This window comes from Pongo pygmaeus, chromosome 15 (assembly GCF_028885625.2).
Source record: "Pongo pygmaeus isolate AG05252 chromosome 15, NHGRI_mPonPyg2-v2.0_pri, whole genome shotgun sequence".
In the NCBI taxonomy this organism is placed as follows: domain Eukaryota; kingdom Metazoa; phylum Chordata; class Mammalia; order Primates; family Hominidae; genus Pongo; species Pongo pygmaeus.
In genome coordinates, this window is record NC_072388.2 from 50540228 (window position 1) to 50565629 (window position 25402).

General features: G+C 39.7%; 1 protein-coding gene across 13 annotated transcripts in view; it reads left to right on the forward strand.

The window, feature by feature from the left end:
* GNG2 (G protein subunit gamma 2) overlaps nt 1-25402 on the forward strand; it is a 125395-nt gene that overhangs the window by 51335 nt on the left and 48658 nt on the right. The window contains exon 1 of one of the 13 annotated variants that reach the window (XM_063651590.1): nt 10760-10861. The exons of the other annotated variants lie outside the window; for them this stretch is intronic. The gene's annotated coding sequence lies outside the window, so the exon portion shown is untranslated. Of the gene's footprint in view, nt 1-10759; nt 10862-25402 lie in introns of those variants that run through there. 13 annotated transcript variants of the gene reach the window in all.

Here is a 25402-nt window from a genome sequence, read left to right on the forward strand (position 1 = left end):
TGAACTTTAAAATTGCCTGACATAACTAAAGCCAGGAAATAAAAAGCCATTTAGTGAAAATTACAGCATTACATACAATTAAGAATATTTCCAGAACTAGTAAAGAGAAGAGTTTACATGAAGAACTACTAAATAGCTAATTAGGGAAGCATATTTATTAACTACAGAATCAAATAAAAAATTAGATAGCTTAAATAAACATGTATAAATAATGCCAGGCCAAAATGATCCACTTCTAGAATGGAACACAGTGTTTTAACTTAAAAATAATAAGTGAAAGTACTTGAGCTAATAGAATAAATAAATGTTAACGAATCAACAATTTAAGGTAGACAATATTTCCAGAATTCATTAAAGAAGTGGCCTACATATTAGGAAGTTAATCTGGAAATTAACATCCAGAGAAAGGTGCCGAGATGTTTACTTATAACATTTTCAAACTTCAGTGAGGAAGAAATCTTAAACATCTGGAAAAAAGGCCAGATAATATTCCAAGTACTGATTTCAGATGTAGCTGAAATTAAGACCGTGAACTCCCCAAGGAAATGAAACAACATCTGCAGCTCTTTTTATGGAAAAAATTATCCAGGCAATATGTCATTCATTTGGAAAAGCTAAAGAAAGATTTTCACATATCCCACTGATATGGTTTGGCTGTGTGTCCCCACCCAAATCTCATCTTGTAGCTCCCATAATTCCCACATGTTGTGGGAGGGACCCAGTGGGAGATGACTGAATTATGGGGCGGGTCTTTCCTGTGCTGTTCTTGTGATAGTGAATGGGTCCCACGAGATCTGATGGTCTTAAAAATGGGAGTTGCCCTGCACTTGCTCTCTTTGCCTGCTGCCATCCACGTAAGATGTGACTTACTTGTCCTTGTCTTCCACCATGATTGTGAGGCTTCCCCAGCTATGTGGAACTGTAAGTCCAATTAAACCTCTTTCTCTTGTAAATTGCCCAGTCTCAGGTATGTCTTGATCAGCGGCGTGAAAACAGACTAATATACCCACTAACCCTAAATAGTCACTGACCTTACACTTTGGATTCAGAACAGGAATTTCTTCACACTGTGGCCACCTTATGAAGTCCTGCTGTCAAGATGGGATACTAAAAACATTAACTAGGAGGATCAATGCATAGACCATAGACCCGTTGCAGAATAAAATCGTGATCTAAAACGTAAAGGAAGAGAGGAAGGGAACTAATATTTAGAGACCATCTATAATTATCAAGTTTTTTTATAACACATTATTTCATTCAGTCTTCAAAAACCTTGGTGGTATTGTCCTCTTGTTTCAGATGAGAAAATAGTCTCAAAGAGGTTAAGTGACTTGCTTTGTTAAGTTGTAGAGTCAGAATTTGAATATGTGTCTTTCTGACTCCCAAGAAAAGTATAAGTTTCCAAATAACAGTCCAAAAATTGAGAATGAGATAAGATGAGGAAGAACTAAAACCAATAGCCTAAATGTTCTTTTTTACCCATAGAAAGAAGCCTAAGAGATTTGGGTTTTATTATTACTGTAACTAGAAATCACCAAAAAATGAATTTGATAATTTTAGTGACTTGTTTGTGTATGTGTTTTTGTGCAGATTTGATTTACATAGAAATAATTTTACTTGAAAGAAGGGAGTATATTTAAGGTGCTTAATTAATAACTATGGCATTTATAAAGTGAAAATAAGGAATAGCGAAAATAAGAAAGATAGATGGACAAAATATAACGATCATTATAGCTGTAAACTTTAAAATGCCATATAAAAGATACGCACTTTAAACAAAAAGTCATACACTAGAATACAAGGCAGAATTATAATACATGAACTAAAATCATAAGGAAATAGAATAATGTGTCATTATTAAACACAACGTAAAGCCAAAAAAGATGAATATATGAATTATATAATGATGACAGCCATCACAAATAATAAAGCGAGTAAAGGAGGAATAGTGTTGAAACAAAAGTAACAAGCAAATAATGCTACTATGCAGTAGAATCATATTAGAGTAGATGCCAGTCTCTTTGGGTGGCGTCCTTTTTGCCACAATCCAGGAGTGAATGTTGACTTACCATGGGGTATATTCCAAGAGCCCTCAGGGCTAAAGAAGAACTTTGGCCTTTGGGAATTTAGGAATATATGTTGTATACTGCCTGCTTTGTTAGCACTAACTAGAGTTGGACAGTCCAGGTCAATCTAGGCTGAATACAGTAGAGTCAAGTCATTCACTTACAGTTGGGAAATGTATGAGTTTCCTTAGTTTGATCATCTAGGTGAAGAATGAGACTTTGTAATGTCAGGCAGCTGTAGAAGTGATGGCCCCCATAACTAAGGAGGCAGGTTGTCATCTTGTACAACTCCGGAGTGGGGGCATCATGGGAGTAAACCTGTGATGTAAAAAGGATAATGTTAAAATTAAGAGGTGTCACTTGGTAGGCCCCACAGATGGAACCAAATTTCCAGTTGAACTAGTATTCTAGCAGTAACTTCAAAAAAGGAGAGATAAGTTGAGGAGTTTGATGAAAAAGTTATTAAATGGGTGAATCCATGATCAAATTTGCTTTCCAGGGACATAAGCCCATGTTTAATGTTGCCTTCATTTCCTAGTAGATTACCAAATAGTGTAGGGTCCCTTCTCACCTGGTTCTGGGAGGGCAAGGAACTTATGTGATGGAAGGCTATGTGAACTTATGTGATGGCCAAGTAGACAGACTGTCATTGGCTCTGCCATGTTGGAGCCAGGGTCCCATAGGGGCGTAACAGCTGTGTGCCCCACAATGTTTTGAAGGAATAATGTTTTCCAGCAAGTTAGTGGGAAATATCTGCATAGTACTAACATTCTTTTCAAGTTCTGCCTTAAAATGAGATGATTGGGAGGCCTGCTAGTATGAAAGGGGCTCTATCAGCAGAGAAACCCTCTGGCTATGTATTTAACGCTCCCTAACTGTTCTCTAGAGGGTTCATGCTCTCTGGGTATTGTTTCCCATTTATTTTACTTTCCGTCTATGGCCTGGGCTTCTCAAGTGAATTGCCTGTGTCTTGTGGTTACATATGTTAGAGAACATGAATACTAGTTTACAGATCTCATTTTCTAAAAATTTTGGAGTGGCATTATTCCAACCATGTCCCCAAGCTGCCTTTGAGGCTAATATTATTGCTTAAAAATGATTATGAAATATTTAAATTATACAGGAAATGACAGAGAATTATTTTTTTTCCTTTCTTAGTGGTTCTTTTGAATGACTTGCAAGAACAATTTTAAGGGTAGAAGTAGCCCCTGCATTTAGATTTTGCTGGGTCTGACATATGGATCTGATGAGCATTGGGATGGATGTAGGAAGGCACACCACAGACCTGGCCAGGAGAAATAATGGGATGGTTCTCAGAGCTCTTCCCTTGCTTCCTCATCCCTGTTTAATAAAAAGTGAAAGATACAAGCAAGTAACACGAAACAAAGCTAAAAAAGATCACCTATTAAAGAAAGAAAGAGGAAACTGTTAAATAACAGCTCCAGCAAAAGCCCAATGGAACAAACAAACAGCCACAAAAGACCAGGGAAATCTCTTTGTCTGAATTAAAAATAACTAAAAATGGTACAATGTGCACTGAACGCAAATGTGCAACTCATTGCAGAGCCCTCAAACTCTGTAACTTTCCAACCTCTGAGATGAGGAATGTCTCTGCCACCCATAGGGAAGAGCTTCCCGGCCAACTGCTCCTGGAACCAAGGCACTGTCCCCTTTCTTTGACAGCTAGCTACAGCACTTGGGTATTGTCAATTCTCCCTTCAGTGCTCCTACTGCAATACCATGAGGATTTGGTGGAAATCAAATGGTGAAGTGATCCAGACCACTCATTAATAAAGACCATAAGATTCTGGTGTATTTCCCTTCAGCAGCAGTGAGGAAAGATGGTAAAAGTGGAAAGAAAGAGCAGCTGTGAGAAGATCTCTGTATCTGATGGTGCCTTGTTGAGCTTTCTGGGACCCCCATCTCTACTCTGGAATTGACCTGATCTTCAAGGACCTATGTCCTGGTGTATAATTCTCTCCCTTTTAACACCACCCTGTCTCTACAGCATATCTCATGTCCTGACCCCTTTCTGACAAATAGTTTGCTCTAAGGCTTGTTTGGGGAGCTTGATCCTTTCCTCTCTCCCTGCCTATTTCAGCCCCCACCCCTACCTCCATCAGCTTTTGATGGGCTTTGCCTCCACCAGGTTCCAGCCACTCTCTAACTGATGCCACAGTCTTTGAGCCAGCCCTACTCCCTTGAGGGTTAGACCATCCCTAGCTGGGATGGAACTGAAGTAAGAATGGTTCTGACATTAAACAGAATTAGGACTTACGTTCAAAATTGAGGATAGAGAAAGGAGAATAAACTTTTTAAAGTATGGCAAAATACCCGTAGCATAAAACTTACCATCATAACCATTTTTAAGAGTACAGTTCAGTGGCATTAAATGCATTCACATTGTTGTTCAACCATGATCACCATCCATCTACAGAGCTCTTCATCTGGCAACACTGAAAATCCAGCATAGTGAAACCCCTATCTCTATAAAAAAATTTTTTAAAAATTTAAAACCTGAAACTCTATTTTAAGTAAACAATAGCTCCCTATTCTTCCCTCCCCCCATTCCCTGACAGTCAGCATTCTGCTTTCTGTCTCTATGAATTTGACTACATACATATAAGTGGAATCACACAGTATTTGTATTTTTATGACTGGCTTATTTCACTTAGCATAACATCTTTAAAGTTCATCTACATGGCAGCATGTGTCAGAATTTCCGTTCTTTTCACAGTGGAATAATATTCCATTGGAAGTAGTTGTCATGTTTTGTTTCCCCATTCACCTATCAATGGACACTTGGGTTGCTTCCACATTTTACCTACTGTAAATAATGGTGCTGTGAACATGAGTGTACAAATATGTCTTCAAGAACATGATTTTAATTCTTTCAGGTATATACTCAGAAATGAAATTGTTGGATCATATGATCGTTCTATTTTTAATTTTTTAAGGAAGCATCATACTGTTTTCCATGGCAGCTGAACCATTTTACATTCCCCCCAACAGTACCCAAGGGCTCCAATTTCTCCATATCCTCACCAGTACTTGTTATTTTCTGTTTTTTAAATTCTAATTCTGAAAGGTATGAGGTGATATCTCATTGCCATTTTTATTTGCATTTCCCTAATGATTAGTGACTGAGCATTTTTATATACTTATTGAAAAAATTAAGAACATGAAATCTCATACAAATATGTAACAAGCACATGTAAAAGATTTCATTAACTCATTGAAGGAAACACTGAGTGAAAAAACCTGGTTTCAAGAATACACGAGACTGAATTATATATAATCAATGAAAGAAGAAATGCTGAAATGAGATTGCCAAGTTATATTCAAAACTGGTTAATGTCCCACAGGGCAATAAAACCATAAGCTTTGGGGTTGCTTTTTCATTCAAATAAGTGTCCTTCTACAGTGTCAGATGAACCTAGGATTTAGTATGACATTGAAGGGCACACAGTGATCTTTCTGCCTTCTTTCTGAGCTTTGGAACATTTTTCTTAACAGACTCAATACTTTTACTCCCAGAAACCAATTCTGTGTCTTCTTTCCATGTTCTCTGCAAGAAGGTAGAAATGGGCCTGGGGCAAAGCAGAGAGAAACTTTGCTTTCCTAAAGTTCTTTCCAACTGACCTTAGTGAGATTTTGGATCTATTGGTAGTCTAATTGCCAGAAAGAGTAGCTCAACAGTCATGATTGAATAAAAGTGATGGTGTAAATGTATCCATCCTTTATATGCTTTCATCAGCTGACTTTGGGTTTTGTTTATTTAGGTTAGATATTCAGTCTGTGCATGCAAAGCTCAAATGTGGAGAATTTGAGGATGATACCAGTGTGTTCCCACATCCTGCCATATTGACCATCTAAAATATTTGAGAATGCTTAGGATTTGCTATCTAAATAAGTGTTAAATCTGCCAGAATTATGTTTCTGAAATATCACTTTATATAAAGCATTTGTTTTGGGATATCCAGAGTTGGCATGCATCATTAGAGCTATATTGGGTGTTAACATACTGAAATGTTTTCATACCAGTTGGTAAAGAGAAAGTATCTCTTTTTTTTTCTTTTCTTGTTTTTGGAGACAAAAAAGTTGCCCAGGCTGGAGTGCAGTGTAATCATGGTTTACTGGAGCCTCAACCTCCCAGGCTCAAGCAATCCTCCCAGCTTGGCCTCCCAAAGTAGCTGGGACCACAGATGTGCGCCACCATGCCCAGCTAATTTTTTTTCTATTTTTTATAGTGAAGCAGTCTCACTTTGTTGCCCAGACTGATCTCAAAACTCCTGGACTCAAGCAATTGGCCTGCCTAGGCCTCCCAAAGTGCTGAGATTACAGACGTGAGCCACCACGCCCAGCTGAGAAAGTATCTCTTTATTGAGATTATAAGGCATCTAATCATGCCACCCATCAGTGACCATGGCAGGGTAGTGGACATGGGAGGACGGCCAGCATAGGTACTGACAGCCCCAGTAGCCACTGAGTGGTCTGGGAGGTGATAGTGGAGGTGTGCACAGTGCCCTCCCTCTGCCCTAGAGTTGTCAGGGATGACAAAGCAGGCAGTGGAGCAGGTGGCATTGGTGGCAGTGTTTTGGAAGTGGGGGTTGGGGAGAATGGGGGTGCAGGGGCAGAATCAGTTGGCCCATAGGCCCTCTGGGAGGCATTAGCATCCAGGTGTATAATAACCCAGTAGTGCAGAGCCTGCAGTGTGCCCAGGAGCAGACTGTCAGTATAACAGTGAAGTTATTGATGTGGTTATTACATGGTTTGAACAGGAGCATCACTTAGCTAGGTGACAGCTACATCAACTAAGATCACAATAACAATCTGTAAAAAAAAAAAAAAAAAAAAAAAACCAATGATTTGGAAATTTCTAGAATATTTTGGAAATTATTTTCTCCACAATATAGCATGTATATTTTAGGATATAGTTAATTCAGCAAACAAAAGAAATTTTAAATAGATTTTGATTAAATATTTTTTATTTTTATATCACATATTGATATTTTATCTTTCTAATTATTAAATATTTTCATTTTGAGTATGACTGTTATTTCTGGCTATATAAAAATTATAGTTATTTAACCAAACCAACCATCAAAACTAAGAGAAGAGTAAATTGGGAAGATATTGGCAATATAATAGGTACATATTTGTTTTCTGTAATTACATAAAGTGCTTATTCAAGCTAAAAAGATGGCACAAGCCTCCTATAAGCAGACAGTTGAATTTTAATAGGCAGTTTGTATAAAAGTAAAGACAGGTGGAGGAGAGGTTCCCCAAAGGCAGGGACAGTGTCTGACACAGGCCTGGTTTCCTGGTCTGCCTAGTAGGAGCTTGATAAATGTTAATTAATTAAATGACTAACTGAGTCAATGTATGAACAACTCTTCAACCTCGCCAGTAATTAAGTAAATGCAAACGAAAACAAAAATGAGATATAATGTCATATCTATTAATTTATTAAAAAGAAATGGGCTAGGCATGGTGGCTCATGCCTATAATCCTGGCACTTTGGGAGGCCAAGGTGGGAGATTGCTTGAATCCAAGAGTTCGAGACCAGCCTGGACAACATAGAGAGACACTGTCTGTACAAAAAATTTAAAAAATTAGCCGGGCAGTGCACACCTGTAGTCTCAGCTACTCTGCAGGCTGAGGTCGGAGGATCATTTGAGTCTGGCAGGTCGAGGCTGCAGTGAGCCGTGATTGCACCACTGTACTCCAACCTGGGTAACAGAGGGAGACCTCATCTCAAAAAGAAAGAAAAAAAAATTAAAATCCAATGCAGGAGAAAAATTCAATGCAGGAGAACCATTGTGGAAACAGGAAAGCTTGTCATCACTTTCTGAAAGGACCTACTTAGTTTATTATAAGCAATCAGGGATACTCACTTTCTTCAACCTGTTTGGGTTATTTATCCTCAGGAAATGATGGTAAAGAAAATGAAAACTTTCTTTAAAATTATTTGCAGTAGAGCTATTTATAATAGCAAAAACTACAAACAATTTACATACCCAATAGTTCAGTGAAATATAATGCTTTATATTTGAAATGATATGTTTCATATATAATCATTTCAAGTGATTATATTTACCTCCAGTTTAATGTTAATGAATCAACAATAGATATTAAATAAGATGTCTTTTAAACAGAAGCACACAGACAACAAGGTTATATGTTGATTGGTTAACCAAAATGTATAACAGAGGCTCCCAGCAACCTAACCCCATATTTTTGCTAGATGCAATGCTCTGTGTTTTTGGCAATTTATAGAACATAACTACCATGAATAACAAGAATTGATTATATTTAATATGTGGTTTGAGCAAGGGCGTGGACTTATGTGCTCACAGCTGCTCAAATATTATTGGTGATATTCAAAATCTGTTTTTGGGTTATTGTATTATTTAAAAAAAATACTTTCCTTATGGCAGTGAACACACACAGTTCCAGACCTCTACGATTTCCAGTCTTTTCTGGAGTTTTTCAATCCTCTTTCTTTTTTTCCTCTAAGATCAAGAAGAATATCATTATTTGAGTAGCATAAACCCACACAATAAATCCTTAGAAGATGGCAGGGACTTTCACAGATGTACTCAATATTTTCCCTTGTGTCCCTGCAAGGTCAGAAAATGAAAACCACCACCAACTCTATGGTTTGGGAAGAACTCAGATAGTGACAGGGTAGCTGTGACCCAAATCCTAATCAAATAACATTTGCTGCAAATAACAAGGATTCCAACCTCAGAGAATTTTGTTCTGTTCCCAAGCTGTATCCACCATGGGCATTCTTAGTTAAAAGCAGTAGTCAGCAGCTTTGGTGAGCTTCACCATAGAAGGAATTTCTCAAAAGGCATGCAATGCTCAGAGAATCTCAGGAGAGCTAGAGAATCTTCAGACATGCAGGATGGGTAGACAGAATAACACTCAAATCACACCACAGAGCCGATCCTAAGAAGGTACCCCACCTGCCTCTATTGGATGCAAACACCACAGCTCACACAGCCAACACCTGACCCTGGGTGCTCAAAAACTGCCACTGGAATTGCTGCCACAGCTGTCTCTGAAAACCCAAAGTAGCTGCCATCACACCCACATGTACCATCACTGATTCTCCACATTACCAGCTTCCAGTTCAGGGTCTGGCAGGAGCCTGAGTGTGTACCTGTACCATAGCTGCAAGGGAGCCTGGGAAATGAATTTTAGCCTCTGCCTCAAAACCTAGGAAGAGAGAGAAAGGAGAGGAAAAGAATAGTAAAAGTGCCTTACCATCTTGCACAGGATGTGTTAGAATTCCTTACAGAGAGGGATTCACTTGGGGTTACTCAGAGCACCATAGGGAGATGTTGTTGGGATGAACTGCCCTGGCCCACCCACTCCCAGCTAAGGCAGCTGCAGCATGATCTGTGCAGGGGCCTGGGCTTCACAGACTGATGTAACTGCTCTGTATATATACCCCTTTCACTCTAGTGTTGAGAAAGAGAGAAACTAGATACAATGATTAAAAATGTTTTAATACCAAGCTTCAAGCTTTTTGACTCACTCATGCTCCAAAAACAAGCGCAACATCAAGACTCTAAAGGTGTTTGTGTCCACGCCCATTGTGAGATTCAAGTTGAGATTTCGGTGTCATATTTGTGTCTTAGCAAGTTGTTGATCAGCTTCATTTCTTTAAAAAATTATTCTTCGGAAAGCACTTTGTGCCCATTGATATATGAGACATCTTCAAACAGTTGCTACGTCTGCCTGATTGCCTAGTCAGCCAGGGACACAGAGAACATTACGGTTTGGATATGTAGGTTTTGACAGATCTTGACACATAAATGTAAATGGAAACATATCTACACTTAAAAATATTTTTTCTTTTGCCATTGTATTGAATATTTTTTAGTGTCAGTTTCTTGTTATGTGAGTGTGAGAAGTTGTGGGAAGTGGAGGAGTTTATATTCTCTGCAACTTCTGACTTGGTTGGCTCACTGCATCCATGCTCCTGAATCACCCCATCATTCAGGGATTGGAAATAGTTTGTCCCAAATAACTATTTACCTTTCACTGTGGCTCCAATCTTGAGAAAAGTCTATTCTTGCTTCCTAGACACTTAAGATTCAATAATATTTGAAAGAATTATTTGCAGAAGTATATTTGTTTTACCTTTTTATTGTGAGATAGCTGTGGTTTTCAATCTTTGAGGGGGTTTATATTTTGTTTACCATATAAATGAAAACTACAGGAGATAAGTATCTTGAAAGTAAAAATGATCATCTGTGTTAAAATTGCAATAAAATTTTCATCCTAATTACCTCACCACATGGTTTGGCTGAACTTTTCTGACCATACCTTTAGATTAACAGAGAAAAAATAAAAATAAATTTAGGCACATTAGGTCCACCTTAGTTACCTTTAGTCTTTCAGGCTGAATGACAAGTTCCAAAAGAGTGGAAGCTGAATTTGCCATAGAAGTCAACCATGGCAACACAGGGGATATTCTTTGGCAGGGCGATATGGTTTGGCTGTGTCCCCACCCAAATCTCATCTTGAATTATAGTTCCCATAATCCCCACGTGTTGTGGGAGGGACCAGGTGGAAATAATTGAATCATCGGGGAAGTTTCCCCCATCCTGTTGTCATGATAGCTAGTGAGTTCTCACAAGATCTGATGGTTTTATAAGGGGCTTTCCCCAATTTTACTCGGCACTTTTCCTTGCTGCTGCCATGTGAAGAAGGATGTGTTTGCTTCCCCTTATGCCGTGATTGTAAGTTTCCCGAGGCCTCCCCAGCCGTGCAGAACTGTGAGTCATTTCCTTTATAAATTACTCAGTCTTGGGTATGTCTTTATTAGCAGCACGAGAACAGACTAATACACAGGGTACCATTCGGTACAACAGAGAACTGAAACAGATAGCATTTTCCTTCTTCACTCTTCTCAGCTAATAAACTCAGGAAACTATTGCTATCACTTTATTTCACAGAAGTTGCTAGAATCTGGGTTTTCCACATGAGGCAAGGATTTTTACTCTCTGCCTTTCCTATCACCCGACCCTCAAGGGCCCTGCCCCTTTCCTCCTGCCTCCTTCTTTATTTAACTATTTCATATTAAGCTTTGTTTTCTTAAAAAACCTACTAGGAATGAAGACATTGTGATACATTTTATGTACCATACTTACTGATACATAATGAGCCTATTCTCTTTTTTTGTTTAAAATTAGTATTCTGTAAATGTAAATTTATGCCTGAAGCATGATTTGGTTTAATCAATTTACTGAGTTTTTACTTTTACAGAGTGGTAAAACTGGATTAGAATGCCATTATATCTTAGTGAAGAACAAGAATTTTTTAACCTTGCAGTGGCATCTCTAGAACAATAATTCCCAACACTTTGAATTGGAAAAGATTTCTTTTTAAAAACATTTTATAAATCTCAATACATTATAGGATAAGAGATGTACTTTTAATATCCATTGGTTGAGAAAGCTATTAATTGTACAGTATTTTTAAATGAATTTGCATTTGATCTATCACACTGCCATCTCCCTATAATCATGAAAATAGAACATATGTGTGTAGAATATATTTTGCATGCAGCCTGCTGGAGAATCTTTTTTTTTTTTTTTTTTTTTGAGACGGAGTCTTGCTCTTTCGCCCAGGCCGGAGTGCAGTGGCGCAATCTCGGCTCACTGCAAGCTCCGCCTCCCGAGTTCACACCATTCTCCAGCCTCAGCCTCCCGTGTAGCTGGGACTACAGGCGCCCGCCACCGCACCTGGCTAATTTTTTGTATTTTTAGTAGAGACGGGGTTTCACCGTGTTAGCCAGGATGGTCTCGATCTCCCGACCTCGTGATCCACCCGCCTCGGCCTCCCAAAGTGCTGGGATTACAGGCATGAGCCACCGCACCCGGCCGCTGGAGAATCTTTTACAGGGACTCCGTGACTTTATCACTAAGCCACGCTGGAGGCACAGGCATGACGGCTCCTGGATTTTATTCAGGCTGACAGCCACTGCCAAATCTCCTTGGACCAAGCTAGCAATAAATTGATGGTGCTATGGGAGAAATTGGTTCCTTCCAGACATGCTGGCCATGCTCCTCTGACCTGTCATTGATTTGTGAAGTGCTGATTCATTCAGACATTTTTTAGTTACATAAAAATACATGTACAAACCATTTTAAACAGAAAATAAATCATCCTACAACTATTTGAACACATATTTATGGCTGGATTCAAAAGCATTGAAATTAAGGGTCTTAAGTAGAAATATAACAACAATAATAGCAGAAGAATTTCCGCAGTGAGAAACCATTTCCCTCTCTGCATTTGGTGTTCAGCAAAACTCAACTTGTATTGGAAAGGAGTCTATTCCTCTTTCATCAGAGATTGCATTTAGCAAGGAAACAATGGACAGCTTTTCCTAGTGTTCTCTCCTTTTCTCATCGTCAGGGTGTTCTTCTGTGACATTTAATTTGAACCACTGCCTGTCTCAATAATGTAACAATTTGATTGGGTCAGATAGAAAAGGTAGAAATCTTTTTTAAACCAAAGGATTTTCATTTGAAGGTTTGATAACCAAATTGATTCCTGGTTCCTGTGATCCCAGTGATGTCCCTTGGATTCAGTCCCCCTCCCCTCATCATTAGTGGTATCCTCCTGAGGAGAGAACAGAATACCCTACACTAACTTTAGTTGCTGGTCTTTACTGATTTAGGTTGGTATAAAGACAGAACCAATGTGAGACTAGGCTTAGAGTATAAAGTTAATATGTGCAAGTTGGGAAATAGGCACTAAAAATTATGGAGTTGACTGGGTCCTGTATTAGTTACCCACAACTACATAACACATTAACCCAAACTTAATGTCTTAAAACAACAAACATCTATCTTCTAATAGTTTTGTGGGTCTGGAATCCAGGGTGGTTCTGGCTCAGGCACCCTCACAAAGATGCAGTTAAGGTATTAGCCAGGGCGGCTGTCATCTGAGGCTTAAGTGGGTCTGGAGGATCTGGTTCTAAGCTCATTCATATGGCTGTAGGCAGGAGGCCTCAGTTTCTCTTGGCCGGGGCCTCTCCATAGACTGCTTATGACCTGGCTTTTCCCAGAGCAAGCGATCCAAGAAAGAGGGCCCAAGACGGAAGCCACAGTCTTTTGTAATGTCATTTTAGAAGTAACATTCATCATTTCTATACTATTCTGTTGGTCACACAGGATGTGAATACCAGGGCAGGGTTTATTGCAGGTCATCTTGGAGGCCGGCTACCAAAGGCCCAAATGCCTAGTTTTTCTAGAAACCATGGAGAGCTGCATTCTTTGAAGTCTGGTGCTATGTCTAAGGACAGACTCTTGGTCAAGTTAATAAAAATGATCTGTCATATTTTAAAGATATATATATAGAGAGAGAGAGAGAAGAGAGTGTCTCGCTCTGTCACCCAGGCTGGAGTGCAGTGGCGCTATCTCAGCTCACTGTAGCCTTCACCTCCTGGGTTCAAGCAATTCTCCTGCCTCAGCTTCCTTAGTGGCTAGGATTACAGGCGTGTGCCACCACACCTGGCTAATTTTTTTTGTATTTTTAGTAGAGATGGGGTTTCACCATGTTGGCCAGGCTGGCCATGAACTCCTGACCCAGTGATCCACCCATCTCAGCTTCCCAGAGTGCTGGGATTACAGGCATGAGCCACGGCACCCAGCCTAAAGACAATTTTTATACCTTTGCTTTTATAATGTAAATTTGATTGTTATATTTAAGTAAAATACACTTCTAAAGTGTAAATAATACTCGGGTACAATATAGAAATCAAAATTTTCATGTAAACTTCTTATATAACCATAGTTATTAACAGATATTTACATATCACTATAAAATAAAGAACTGCACTATTCTGAATCTTATTGTTTTCACTTAACAGTATATTATGGATATCTTTCAATGTCAGTATATAAAATTCATTCTGTTTTCTGGCTACATAATATTCCATTGAGTGACTAACAGAATAACTTTACCAGAATTATCTAGCCAGTCTGTACTGTTGGACAATTGAGCTTTTTCCTTCAGCTTTTAATAAAATATGAATCGTGTTTGTACATAAATCTTTTTGATCTTTTTGTGCTGTGTGAGAATTCTTCAGGGCAAATCTTCAGAAGGTGAATTTTCAAGTGGAAGGGTATAGACATTAAAAATTCAACAGACATTGCTGAATTATCTGCTAAAACTGTTGTACCCAATTACACTCTTTCCAATAGTGACAAAAGTGCCAATAACATCTTCCTTCTAAAATCAGCCTCATTTGACTTGGATATACCTTACTGTGATTTTGAGGAAGGCATGCTGTTGTACTTGGCAGAGGAGTTTAAGACTAAAAAGGAAAATAAAGGGCCTGCTGTAAGATCATAGCAACCATCAGGGATTGCATAAAGGACCCCGTGAGTGACTGATTTGTAGGCAGAGGCACACCCTTCAGAGCTCCATGTAGCTCCAGGGCCCAAATTTGACTTCTCCCCCTTGAGTATGAATACTGAGGAAGTTTGTGTAGCTCATTTGTTAATAAGCTAAACTCTGACATCTTCAGGCATCTGTCTGTGCATTGATGAAGGCACTAATAGCCAGAAATGAAGAGAAATGGATTGTGGAAAGCTGGCCTCTTGCAGTTCTTCCCAACAGCCTACAACCATTCCTCCCTGAAAATCCCACTGTTGCTTTGGTTGATGCCTCAGACTCAAGATCCTTTAAGCAGCATACAAATTGAGAAAAGAAACACATTGAGAGACCAGGACTCTGAAAGAATGGAATTGATCCATTCATTCATGGATTCATTCAACAATGAATAAATATTTAGTACCCAGCATGGGGTGGAAGCTATGATAAGCCCTATGTATGTAATTGTGAACCAAGACAGGCACCAACATGGAGGTTGCTGTCTAGTAGGGAAGATGTACAATAATATAACCACAAATATATATTTGGAAACTGTATTTATGTCTAGAAATCAGCAGTATTCCAGGAAGCCAGGAAAACGGAGATCTGCAGGATGAATTTGAGGTCACTAAGAGAGTTGCTGGTAGAGTCATGACAGGCAGAAAACAAATGAACAAATGGCATGTGTGCAAAGGCCCTGAGGCAGGAAACAGGGGGGCTACTAAGGAACTGAAAAAGGCCAATGTGGTCAGAGGGAGTCACAGCAAGAAATGAGGCTGAAGAAGGAGCTGGAAGCCAAATCATAAAGGACCGATACATTTTCCTGGAAGCATTTTGAGAAAAGGAATTCAGGATACGGACGTGTTCAAAAGCCCAGGCATGGAAGGAAGGGGGAAAGTGACAGCCACTGGGCAGGAAGCGAGAGATCTCAGCTGGGGCAGGAGGTCTCAAGACTCTATTAGCCATGTACCTTTTACCCCTCATTGTCTACCTGGGCTTCATGGGCAAACACTGCTGTGCCCCATCTTTGCACATGGCACACACTCCAGAAGCTGAACAGCCTTGCCTGAGCCTACTTTTACCCTCATGGACTTAAAAGTCTGTGCCCCACTTTGCCTTTCATCCACCTGGGAGGATTTCAACAAAAGTCCATGCCTTGTTCTATTAATTGAATTACGAAGGAAAGGCCCTGGTGCATTCAGCAAACCTTAATCTGTCTCCCCATTACCCTAAAATGTTCAATGTTGTAAAAAGCCCATGGCAGCATGCCTCTAGAACAGCACTTAATTGACATAATATGGGTCACCTGTCTACATGGAATTAGCTGGCAGAGCTTCCAGAACAACCTACTTTCCTCCCTTTTGTCTTTAGTTTTTGAACTTCTGAAATGCATCACTGCTACTCATGTCAGTTTTGAGCCATTATTTAACAAAGAGGTGTACAGTTGGGAACTGTGCTCCTAGCTCAGAATTTGTCTAGTGGTGCAATTGGGGGGTGAGAGGGGAATGTGGTCAGGGCCCTGGAAGCTGGGGCAGGGGCTAGTCAGTACCATTGGTCAGCTTTGGCATGTGCAGCAATGCAAAACAAAGTGTAACGTGGCTTGGTGTCATGCTTTAATGGAATAAGCCTTATAAAAAGTCTACGTACATGTGTATGTATGTGTGTGCTTGGAGTGGGAAAATATGAATAAATTCTGTTATGGGGTAGGGAAGGTAATGGTTATCAAGGCTTATGAGAATGAAGTAGTCCCTAACCAGTAACTTGGTGTTCTTGTGTCCTGACTTGGGAAGCCACAAAGCTGAATGGCCAAAGATGTAACTTTGGAGACCCATTGCCTGAGTTCAAATCGCAGCCCCTCCACTTACTGACTGGGAAATCTTGGAAATTTAGTGACCTTAATCTGAACTTAATTTTCCTCATCTGTGGAATGAGAGTAATGATAGCTTTTTTTTTTTTTTCTTTCTTTAAGAGACAGAGTCTTGCTCTATTGCCCAGGCTAGGGTACAGTGGTGCTATCATAGCTCACTGTAACCTCTAACTCCTGGGCTCGTGTACTCCTCCCACCTCAGCGTTCTGGGTAGCTAAGACTACAGGTATACGCCACCAAGCCTGGCTAATTTTTTAAAAAAACATTTATAGAGACAGGGTCTCACTATGTTTCCCAGACTGGTCTCCAAACTCCTGGCCTCAAGTGATCTGCCTACTTTGGCCTCCCAAAGCACTGGGATTACAGGTGTGAGCCACCATGCCCGTCCTGATAGCCTTTTCTTATGTTTTTTTTTGTTGTTGTTATTGTTAGATTAAAGCAGTTGAATCATTAAAAGGGCTTTATATAACATAATTGCTTAGTAAATGAAAAAAAGTATAGCTAATAGTGTCAAGCACTGTTCTAGGTGGTTTACATATATTAACTTATTTACTCTTCACAAGCTCCCAGGAAATATGTGGTGGTGTTATCATCCCCACTTTCCAGATGAGGAAATGGAGGCACACAGGTTAAGTAACTTGCCCAACATATCAAATATTGAGTAAATGGCAGAACTGAGACTCAAACTTGGGCAGTGTGGCCCAGAGTCCAAGCTCTTGACCACTTTGCTGCACTGCCTCTCAGCCATATATAAATGTTAGCTTTCATTATTCTTGGGAGATGGCGAAGAAAGAATGGGGGAAATATAGTAAGAATGGCCAGAAAAGGAAGAGAGCACTAAGACTCCCTTGTACCTTAGGCAGGACTGTGAGCTGCTCCCATCTTCCACCCTCACACCCCAACCCCCAAAATCCCTTAATTCCAGTGGCTCAGCCTAAATACTGAATGTGTCCTGATAATGTTACACCCTCACTGATTCCAGTTAGGTGAGGGAGAGACTGTCACTTCCTGCTGTTGCTACGGCTGCCCTCATTGGTGAAGGTTGAGCAGAGGTCTTTCCAGAGATGCCTGGACACCATCTCCAGGACAAAACTCCTCTGTGGGTGGAGTCCTGTCCACTTTCATTACTGCTGGGCTTCTTCAGACAAACCAGAAGTGCCCAGGGGTAAAATTGCCAAAACAATTGCATAATTGACCAAGTCTGACATTCTCGAGAGAGCTATTCCCTACAAGGTTACCAGCCTGGATGCTTTCTTCTAAGATGTCAGTGATTCTAATATGAGGCCAAAGGCACCACACAGGTGAACAACATTGTGTGGGCAGTCCTTATAAAAACCTTACATCAGACATTATGCTGCAACGTGTATTTCAGCTACTGGCTTGGTTTTGAGGGTGGGGGTGTGTGTGTGTGTGTATGTGTGTGTTTTGTTTCTTTGAGGTGGAAGATAGCCCAAGAGAAATGAAAACAAATGTTTACGTAAAACTGCTGAAGCTCACCAAATCGGCTAGAAATTAATTAATTGAACCTGTAAGCTTATGTTTCTACTTTCAAAGGGATGATACTGTGAAGTGTTTAGGAATGAAGTCTCGTGATACCTGCTACCTAGTTTCAAATGGCAGGAGAGACAGAGGGATGGGGAAGCAAAAGTGACCATTGTTAACTCTAGGTGTTTAGTATGTGGGTGTTCCTTGTTTTATTCTTTCACCTGTAATATATGTTTATATTTTTTAAAAGTTAATAAGTTGGAGGATGATAGAAGCATTAAAAAGTAGGCCGGGTGTGGTGGTTCATGCGTGTAATACCAACACTTTGGGAAACTGAGGCATTAAGATCGCTTGAGGCCAGGAGTTCGAGACCAGCATGGGCAACATGGCCAGACTTCGTTTCTCAAAAATTTTTTAAAAAGAAAATTAGCCAGTGTGGTGGCTTGTGCCTGTAGTCCCAACTACTTGGGAGGATGAGGCAGGAAGATTGCTTGAGCCCAGGAGTTAGAGGTTACAGTGAGTTAAGGTCGCATCACTGCACTCCAGTCTGGGTGACAGAGTGAGACCCTGTCTCTAAAAATAAACAAATAAGTTTATGGGGGAGAACGGAAAGAACAGGTGCCACGGGATCATAGGATGAGAGGGCAGTACAGGATGAATGGTCCTTTCCCCCATTGTCATCACCTTTGGGATCAGGGAAGAAGCAGAGATGTAGAGAGGAGGTCTAGAGGTTGTATGGAGGAGCAACAGATCAAAAAGCTGTGCTCTAGATAAAGGAATAAGCACAGACCTCTTAGTACTGCTGTAAAACTAGAAGTTACTGTGGGAGTGGAGGTGACTTCCTTTAAGTTACATTTATAAGTTCTATTATTAGGATTAAAGTACTCTATATTCTCCCTTAAAACTGACCACCAACAATGAAAATGTTGCATGTATATAATTTATGCATATGTTGCATATACAATATATGCATAAATGTTACATATATCCAAATACCTTTTTCATACATATGTTTCATTTCATATATATGAAAAACAATGGGAAGAATATCACTAACATTTTATCTGTAGGTAAGAATTTCCATGTGTGCTTAAAACTGGGAGTCACTGTATCCAATATAAAGTTCAAGGTTTTTTGTTTGCTTGCTTGCCTTTTTATCTACTTTTGCAGAAGATATTGAAATTGCAATCATCTTGTTTTTGGGGGAATGGAGTCATTCCATATTGGCTCTTGAGTATGTCTGCCACCACTCTGATTCTAGCTGGAGGCTGCCAGAAATGACTGTGCCATTGAATGGAGTTATTAGGCAACATAGAACGGACAAGCCAGACCAAGGCAGAATGCGAAAGGACTGCCGTCTCAGGCCATTTCATTATGTCCGAAAGGAAAACTGATGAAGAAACACAGGCCACAGTAACCATAGCTCCTGCTCTAATCCTTTCTCCCTGAATCTTCTTGAAGGATCCTTGTGCTAAGGTTCCCAAGGTGTGGGAGGGATTAGAATAAATGCTGTTTTGGCAAGAGGTTTGGTAAATCATCTTGGGTGTTAAGTCCCGTGTAAAATTACCTAATGGTAATGAGGTGTCAGCAGTTTTTTATCTATTTAAAGCTTTAACTAGACCACATGAGTCATGTGCTTTCAGGTGCTTATCTCTAATTAATTAATTCATTTGTAAGTGAAATACCTAATTAAAGCAGTCTAAGGGAGCTCCTTTGCAGCCTGGATCTGGTAGATCCAGTAACAAAGAGAGGTCTTTGCTGATGCAACTTGTTGAACTGATCCTCATGGGCTATTAGCTTTATCAGATTTCATTTGAAGAGTTCTTTATGTTTTTTGTGTGTTTTCAAATGTAATACAGACAAAATACTGGTCTTTGATACTGACCAGAGTCACTCACTTACGCGTAACTTTGGAAGAAACCTGAAGATGGTATGATTGGGGTCTCAATTGGGGGAAATGGACAAAGATGATACATGCCCCGCCATCATGCCTTTCTGTCATGTACACTGTCATCAGGCAAGGCCAAACAGCCTGTCACTCCATGACTGCTTGCTTGGGTTTAAAAGTTCAGGGTCATTTCTTTCTACTTAGGAGTTTGCTTTGCCTTTACTTTATCAGAAAACTATATAACCCAAAGTATTTACCATTTCACTTCAGCTACTAAGAGATGTTGGCCATGTTTAGAGCTTAAGTGTATGAATCAATTCAGTTGTCTCTTCCCTGTACTCCCACTAACCTTCTTTGTTCTTTTCTTAGAATAAGGGCATCATCCTTAAAGGTAAAGAACCAATGCCTTCTGTGAAGGGCAGTTCATTGGTTCATAGATAAAGATGGCAGCTTTGGATTGAGAAACTTATATTTTGTCATATTACACCTCTGCTCCATTATGAGGGAGAGGATGCATTTGAGTGTAATAATTATCACTAACTTATAATATGTTTTGCTTCTTGTAAACTGTTACTGCCCTAAATACGATGCATGGAACAAAGAGCATAAATGAATTCACAAAAGACACCTAAGCTGCTCTGAGGATATGGGAGGGACTTAAAGAGGCAGCAAGAAAACAAACTGCATTTGGGGTAAATGGAAAATTAGGGAGGGGAAATGGGTAAATATGATATGTTAGAAGCCATCCGTTCTCTATTATAAAGTGACTTTTTATTTAAAAAAAGAAACAAAAGTCTTCTTCTGAATTTTAGCCCAGCCCTTAAATGATTTCCCTGCAACAGAAAATTGATATTTTTCTAAAATGTTTTGTGACTAAATGCTATTTGGAAAAAAAAAAAGTGGTATTTCTTTAAATTAGTGCTTTGAAAGGAACACATACTTAGCCTGAATCACTTTTGCCTGCATATGTGAATTATGGGTCCCATGTTTAGAACTTAGGAAACAGCTGCTGTACTCTGTTCCCAGACAAAGACACACTCAGAATGCTACATCCAGGTTTTTGGGTTCTCCTGAGACTGTGGTGGTAGATTACACCTAACAATATTTTCTGTGAGTTAAACCTGTAATAACTGTCATTTTCAGGGCGGGAGGCATTACAGTTATACAGTAAAACTATAAAGAATAAAAAAGTCAACCTCAAAGATAAACTCCTTGAGAACAGAAGCCTATTCCTGTTTGTTTCTTTATCCCTTACTGTACAACATACTACATATAGCAGGCACCAAAAGAATAAAGAATTATTGATTGAGTAAATGAACTCATGCATCATTCTACCTATGTAATCATTTTACTTCTGTGTAAAATTTCCTTGTGTTGAGTGGTAGCTGTTAGTGTCTAACCAGAGGCTAATTTTAGACAGAGAGCCATATTTTACATCTATTATTATTTCAGCTAGACGAAAACACAGAAATTGAGTGGGTGCTGGAACACATCCATTATTTGCCCCCTAGAGATAAATGGAGTAGTTGAGAATAGTGCACCATTGGCAGAATATGGTGGGAAAATGTGCACATTGGCTTCCCACGAGGACCTATTTTGTACTAAGTTATTTCATATTTCGGTCTCTAGGATGCCAGTGTTATAACATCTCAAAGTGCTAAAAATTTTCCACTAAAATAATCCTGAAAAAAAAAAAAAGAAATGGAAATTAATCCAATTAAACTTCTCTCCTGGGAGAGCGGATTTGCAGCTGGTGCAGCTTCAACAGTGGCCATCGAGGGGGAGGAAGCCAGGAGTAGAAGAGCCAGGTGCTGGGAGGCCTACCTGCCTGCGGTGTGGTGGAGCAGTGCCAGGCTTCTGTGGACCATACCCAGGTTGGTGTAGGTACCCAGGGGTGCAGTGTGATGGACAGGGTATGTCAGGTAGTGGATAGTGTGAGGGTTCCAGGGCCATCTGCCAGCTTTGAAGCGGCCTCCCATCTAATAGCATTTATTAAAATTCAGAGAAGAAGATCTGGCCACTGGAGATTGAGGCCTGGCAGAAGACCCAGCCAAAACAGTGGGATGAAGGGAGCATTATCTGGGTGATCAGGTGTTTCCTAGGTCCCTGGCTATGAGACTTAAAGAAGCAAAATCTATTTCAGACCTCACCCATTGGTGGAGATCTGATTTTATCTACACTGCCAGGCATGTTCAGGGCTGGCTTGTGCACTGGTGGGCAGAGCCTGGTGAAAGCAAGACTGTAGCTAGAGGGGAGGATGTAGGAGTTAGGAAAAACATGATTTAACGGACTTTCCCTAAACCTTTGGTAGCCCTTAGGCATGTAAGTACATCCTAAGCTAATCCTTACTCTTTCAAAATGATATCTCATTTCTGAAATTTCTTCTATCATAGTGAAAAGTTCCCAAGTGTTCTGGAGTGAAAATATCCACCAGTCAGCACACTTCCCAGTGAATCCTAGCCGCTGCCGTGAGGAAGGATAGGGAAGAAACAATTTTTCCATAGCTGTACTTACTAAGCCCCAGGTGTAAAGCACAAGAAAATTGCATCCCATTTGTCAGACAGCAACGACATGGCTGGTTGCCTTCATACTGCAATCGCCTCTGTAATCTTCCTGTGAGATGTAGCATCCTCCAGGGAGTGAGTTGGAACCTTAGCCTAGTGCAGAGTTTATTAAAACCATGTCTTTTTTTAAATCACTTAACTTCCAGCAAATAGTATAAATCTTGCACACACTGAATTACCTCTGATTAAAGGTATTTAGGATTAATCAAGGGAGATGTGTTGTTCCCTGAAAGTAAAAATCAGACTTTTTTTTTTAGTCATTCCTTTGAGATATTAGGTCATGATTATTTTAATCACAAAGGAAAATCTGAACTTTGGATCATTTTCTTATTAAGCATCAGAAACACTGTATTAAAAATTGATAAATGGCCGGGTGTGGTGGCTCACGCCTGTAATCCCAGAACGTTGGAAGGCCAAGGTGGGCGGATCACCTGAGGGGTTTGAGACCAGCCTAGCCAACACGTTGAAACCCTGTCTCTACTAAAAACACAAAAATTAGCCGGGCATGGCGGCGGGCGCCTGTAGTCCCAGCTACTCGGGAGGCTGAGGCAGGAGAATTGCTTGAACTTGGGAGGTGGAGGTTGCAGTGCGCCGAGATCGTGTCACTGCACTCTAGTCTGGGCAACAGAGAGAGAGACTCCGTCTCAAAAAACAAACAAAAAAAAACTGATAAAGAAGCCTCACTACATCCCTCAAAAGTGAGGACAAAAGCTACAGGATAATAAACCAGAAGCGTTAGGGGCAAAACAGTGGGCTGAAAGCCATCCCAAAAGCATTTTTATTAGACAGTGTCAAAGAGACCTGCTGAGGTGGTGACCTAACAAGCTTTGACCATGTCGCCAAGCTGTCTTCATGCCCGTGGTAAAGAGCTGCACTGTCTCCACTCTGCAAAGAGCTGCTTCTGGCCAATTTTGCTTCTTAGTTGTCCTCATGTAGACATGAGTCCCAGCTGAGAGCATTTTTCCAAAAAATAAAGTCAAATTTTACCTCCTTCATTTTAAAAAAAAAAGAGCAGTCTTGATAAAATAAGGCAAAGGGTTGAATCCACATTTTAAAATTATCCCAACTTACACAAAGATATTTTCTAAAAATAAAAGAACAGTTGTTCATCTATGGTGTGACCTCAGGAGAGAATACTTGCCTTGTGTTTGTAGGCTGTCTTTCCAATAATTAATGCTGTGAAAATAAGTAAAAAAATAAATACACTAACTTATATAACACAAAAATAAGACAATTTATACTTGGAGATCAGCTACAGAATAGAAACTAAAGCAGATTTGTTACTTAGGCACAAAATAAACTACGAACTTGCATCTGTTTTCTTATTGCCTTCATTGTAAAAGGGTTAAAATAAACAAGGTGTTACTATTTTTGGAGAAATTCTTGTGTATCATCATCAAGGAAATAGAATTTAGAAAATTTTGTTTTGTTTTGAGACTGAGTTTTGCTCTTGTCGCCCATGCGAGTACAGTGGCGCGATCTCGGCTCACCGCAACCTCCGTCTCCCAGGTTCAAGCAATTCTCCTGCCTCAGCCTTCCTGAGTAGCTGGGATTACAGGCATGCGCCACCACGCCAGGCTAATTTTGTATTTTTAGTAGAGACGGGGTTTCTCCATGTTGGTCAGGCTGGTCTTGAACTCCTGACATCAGATGATCTGCCCGCCTCAGCCTCCCAAAGTGCTGGCATTACAGGCGTGAGCCACCGCGCCCAGCCTAGAAAACTTTGAACGATTTTACTCTAAATTTTATAACTTAGAGAAAGTCTTCATTAATTTAAACTCTATTAATTCACACTGTGCTTTATTTCAGAAGTGACTGGAGTGGTGTTTAATATTACTCAAAAAATCTTTTCTTTGTGGATGATAATGGAAGTGTTTAATGCAATAATGTGAAAACAAGATTGTAAGAATAATGCTTAAAATGTTAAAAGAATAATTTGTTTTAGAACATCTTTAAAGTCTTTAAAGATAGCTCTTTACATATAAATTTTGCACATGCCAAACAAAAATTGTTTTATCTAGCCTTTCAAGCAGGTCCCCAGAAGAAGTGTTTTGTAGCAAATCCAGCTCACATACTATGAGTTACCCTCAGAATTTAAAAGTAATACATGTGTCCCCAATTTTGGTGTTTTAGACTGGTCTTTTTCCGTAGTTTGATGATTATGGTTTGACAACATAACCAGTCCCAGCTAGTGGATTCCTGGACACTGAATGAAAGGTAGATTTGTAAGGCAGCAGAGCTTTGGCTGATTGAGACTTGTTTGTTTGAACATGTTCTGCCCTAGTAATGGATATGGTCCAGTAACTGAATAAAGATAATGAGCACTGAACAACAGATGTTTATCAGGCAAAACAGAGATCATCTTTTAACACTCTGTTGCTGAGGCTTTGGTATAAGTTTATTTAACAAATTTTAACCAAACACCTGTTTATGTACCAGATTCTAGGTATTTATAGGCAAATAAAAATAGATATGGCCCCTGTCATGGAGTGTACTGTCTAGCTGGGGAGCAGAACTAAACACATACACAATTAGATATAAACCGTTGTCCCTCTGTATCTGTTGGGGATTGATTCTAGGAACCCCCTTGGAGACCAAAATCCGTGGATACTCAAGTCCCTGTATAAAATGATATTGTAGAGTTGACCCTTTGTATCTGAGGGTTCTGCATCTGATAATTCAACCAATGTTGGATCAAAAATATGGTATTTGTGGGATATAGAACCTGCGGATACTGAGGACCATATTTGGAACGAACGCAGGACTGACTGCAAGACTTGAGCATCCTCAGATTTTGGTATCCACAGGGGTCTTGAAACCAATCCCCTGAAGATATCAAGGGACAACTGTATTTGCATGTAACTTATACAAACCCTCCCCTATATGTTAAATCATCTCTAGATTACTTATAATACCTAATACAATATAATAATTATACTACCTAATACAATGTAAGTAAATAGTTGTTATACTATATTTTTAGAAAATAATTACAAGAAAAAAAGTCTGTACATATTCAGCACAGAGGTAACCATCCATTTTTTCCAAATATTTTCAATCTATAGTTGGTTGACTTTACAGATACAGAAGGCAGAATATACGTAGAAATTATGATACAGAAGTACTC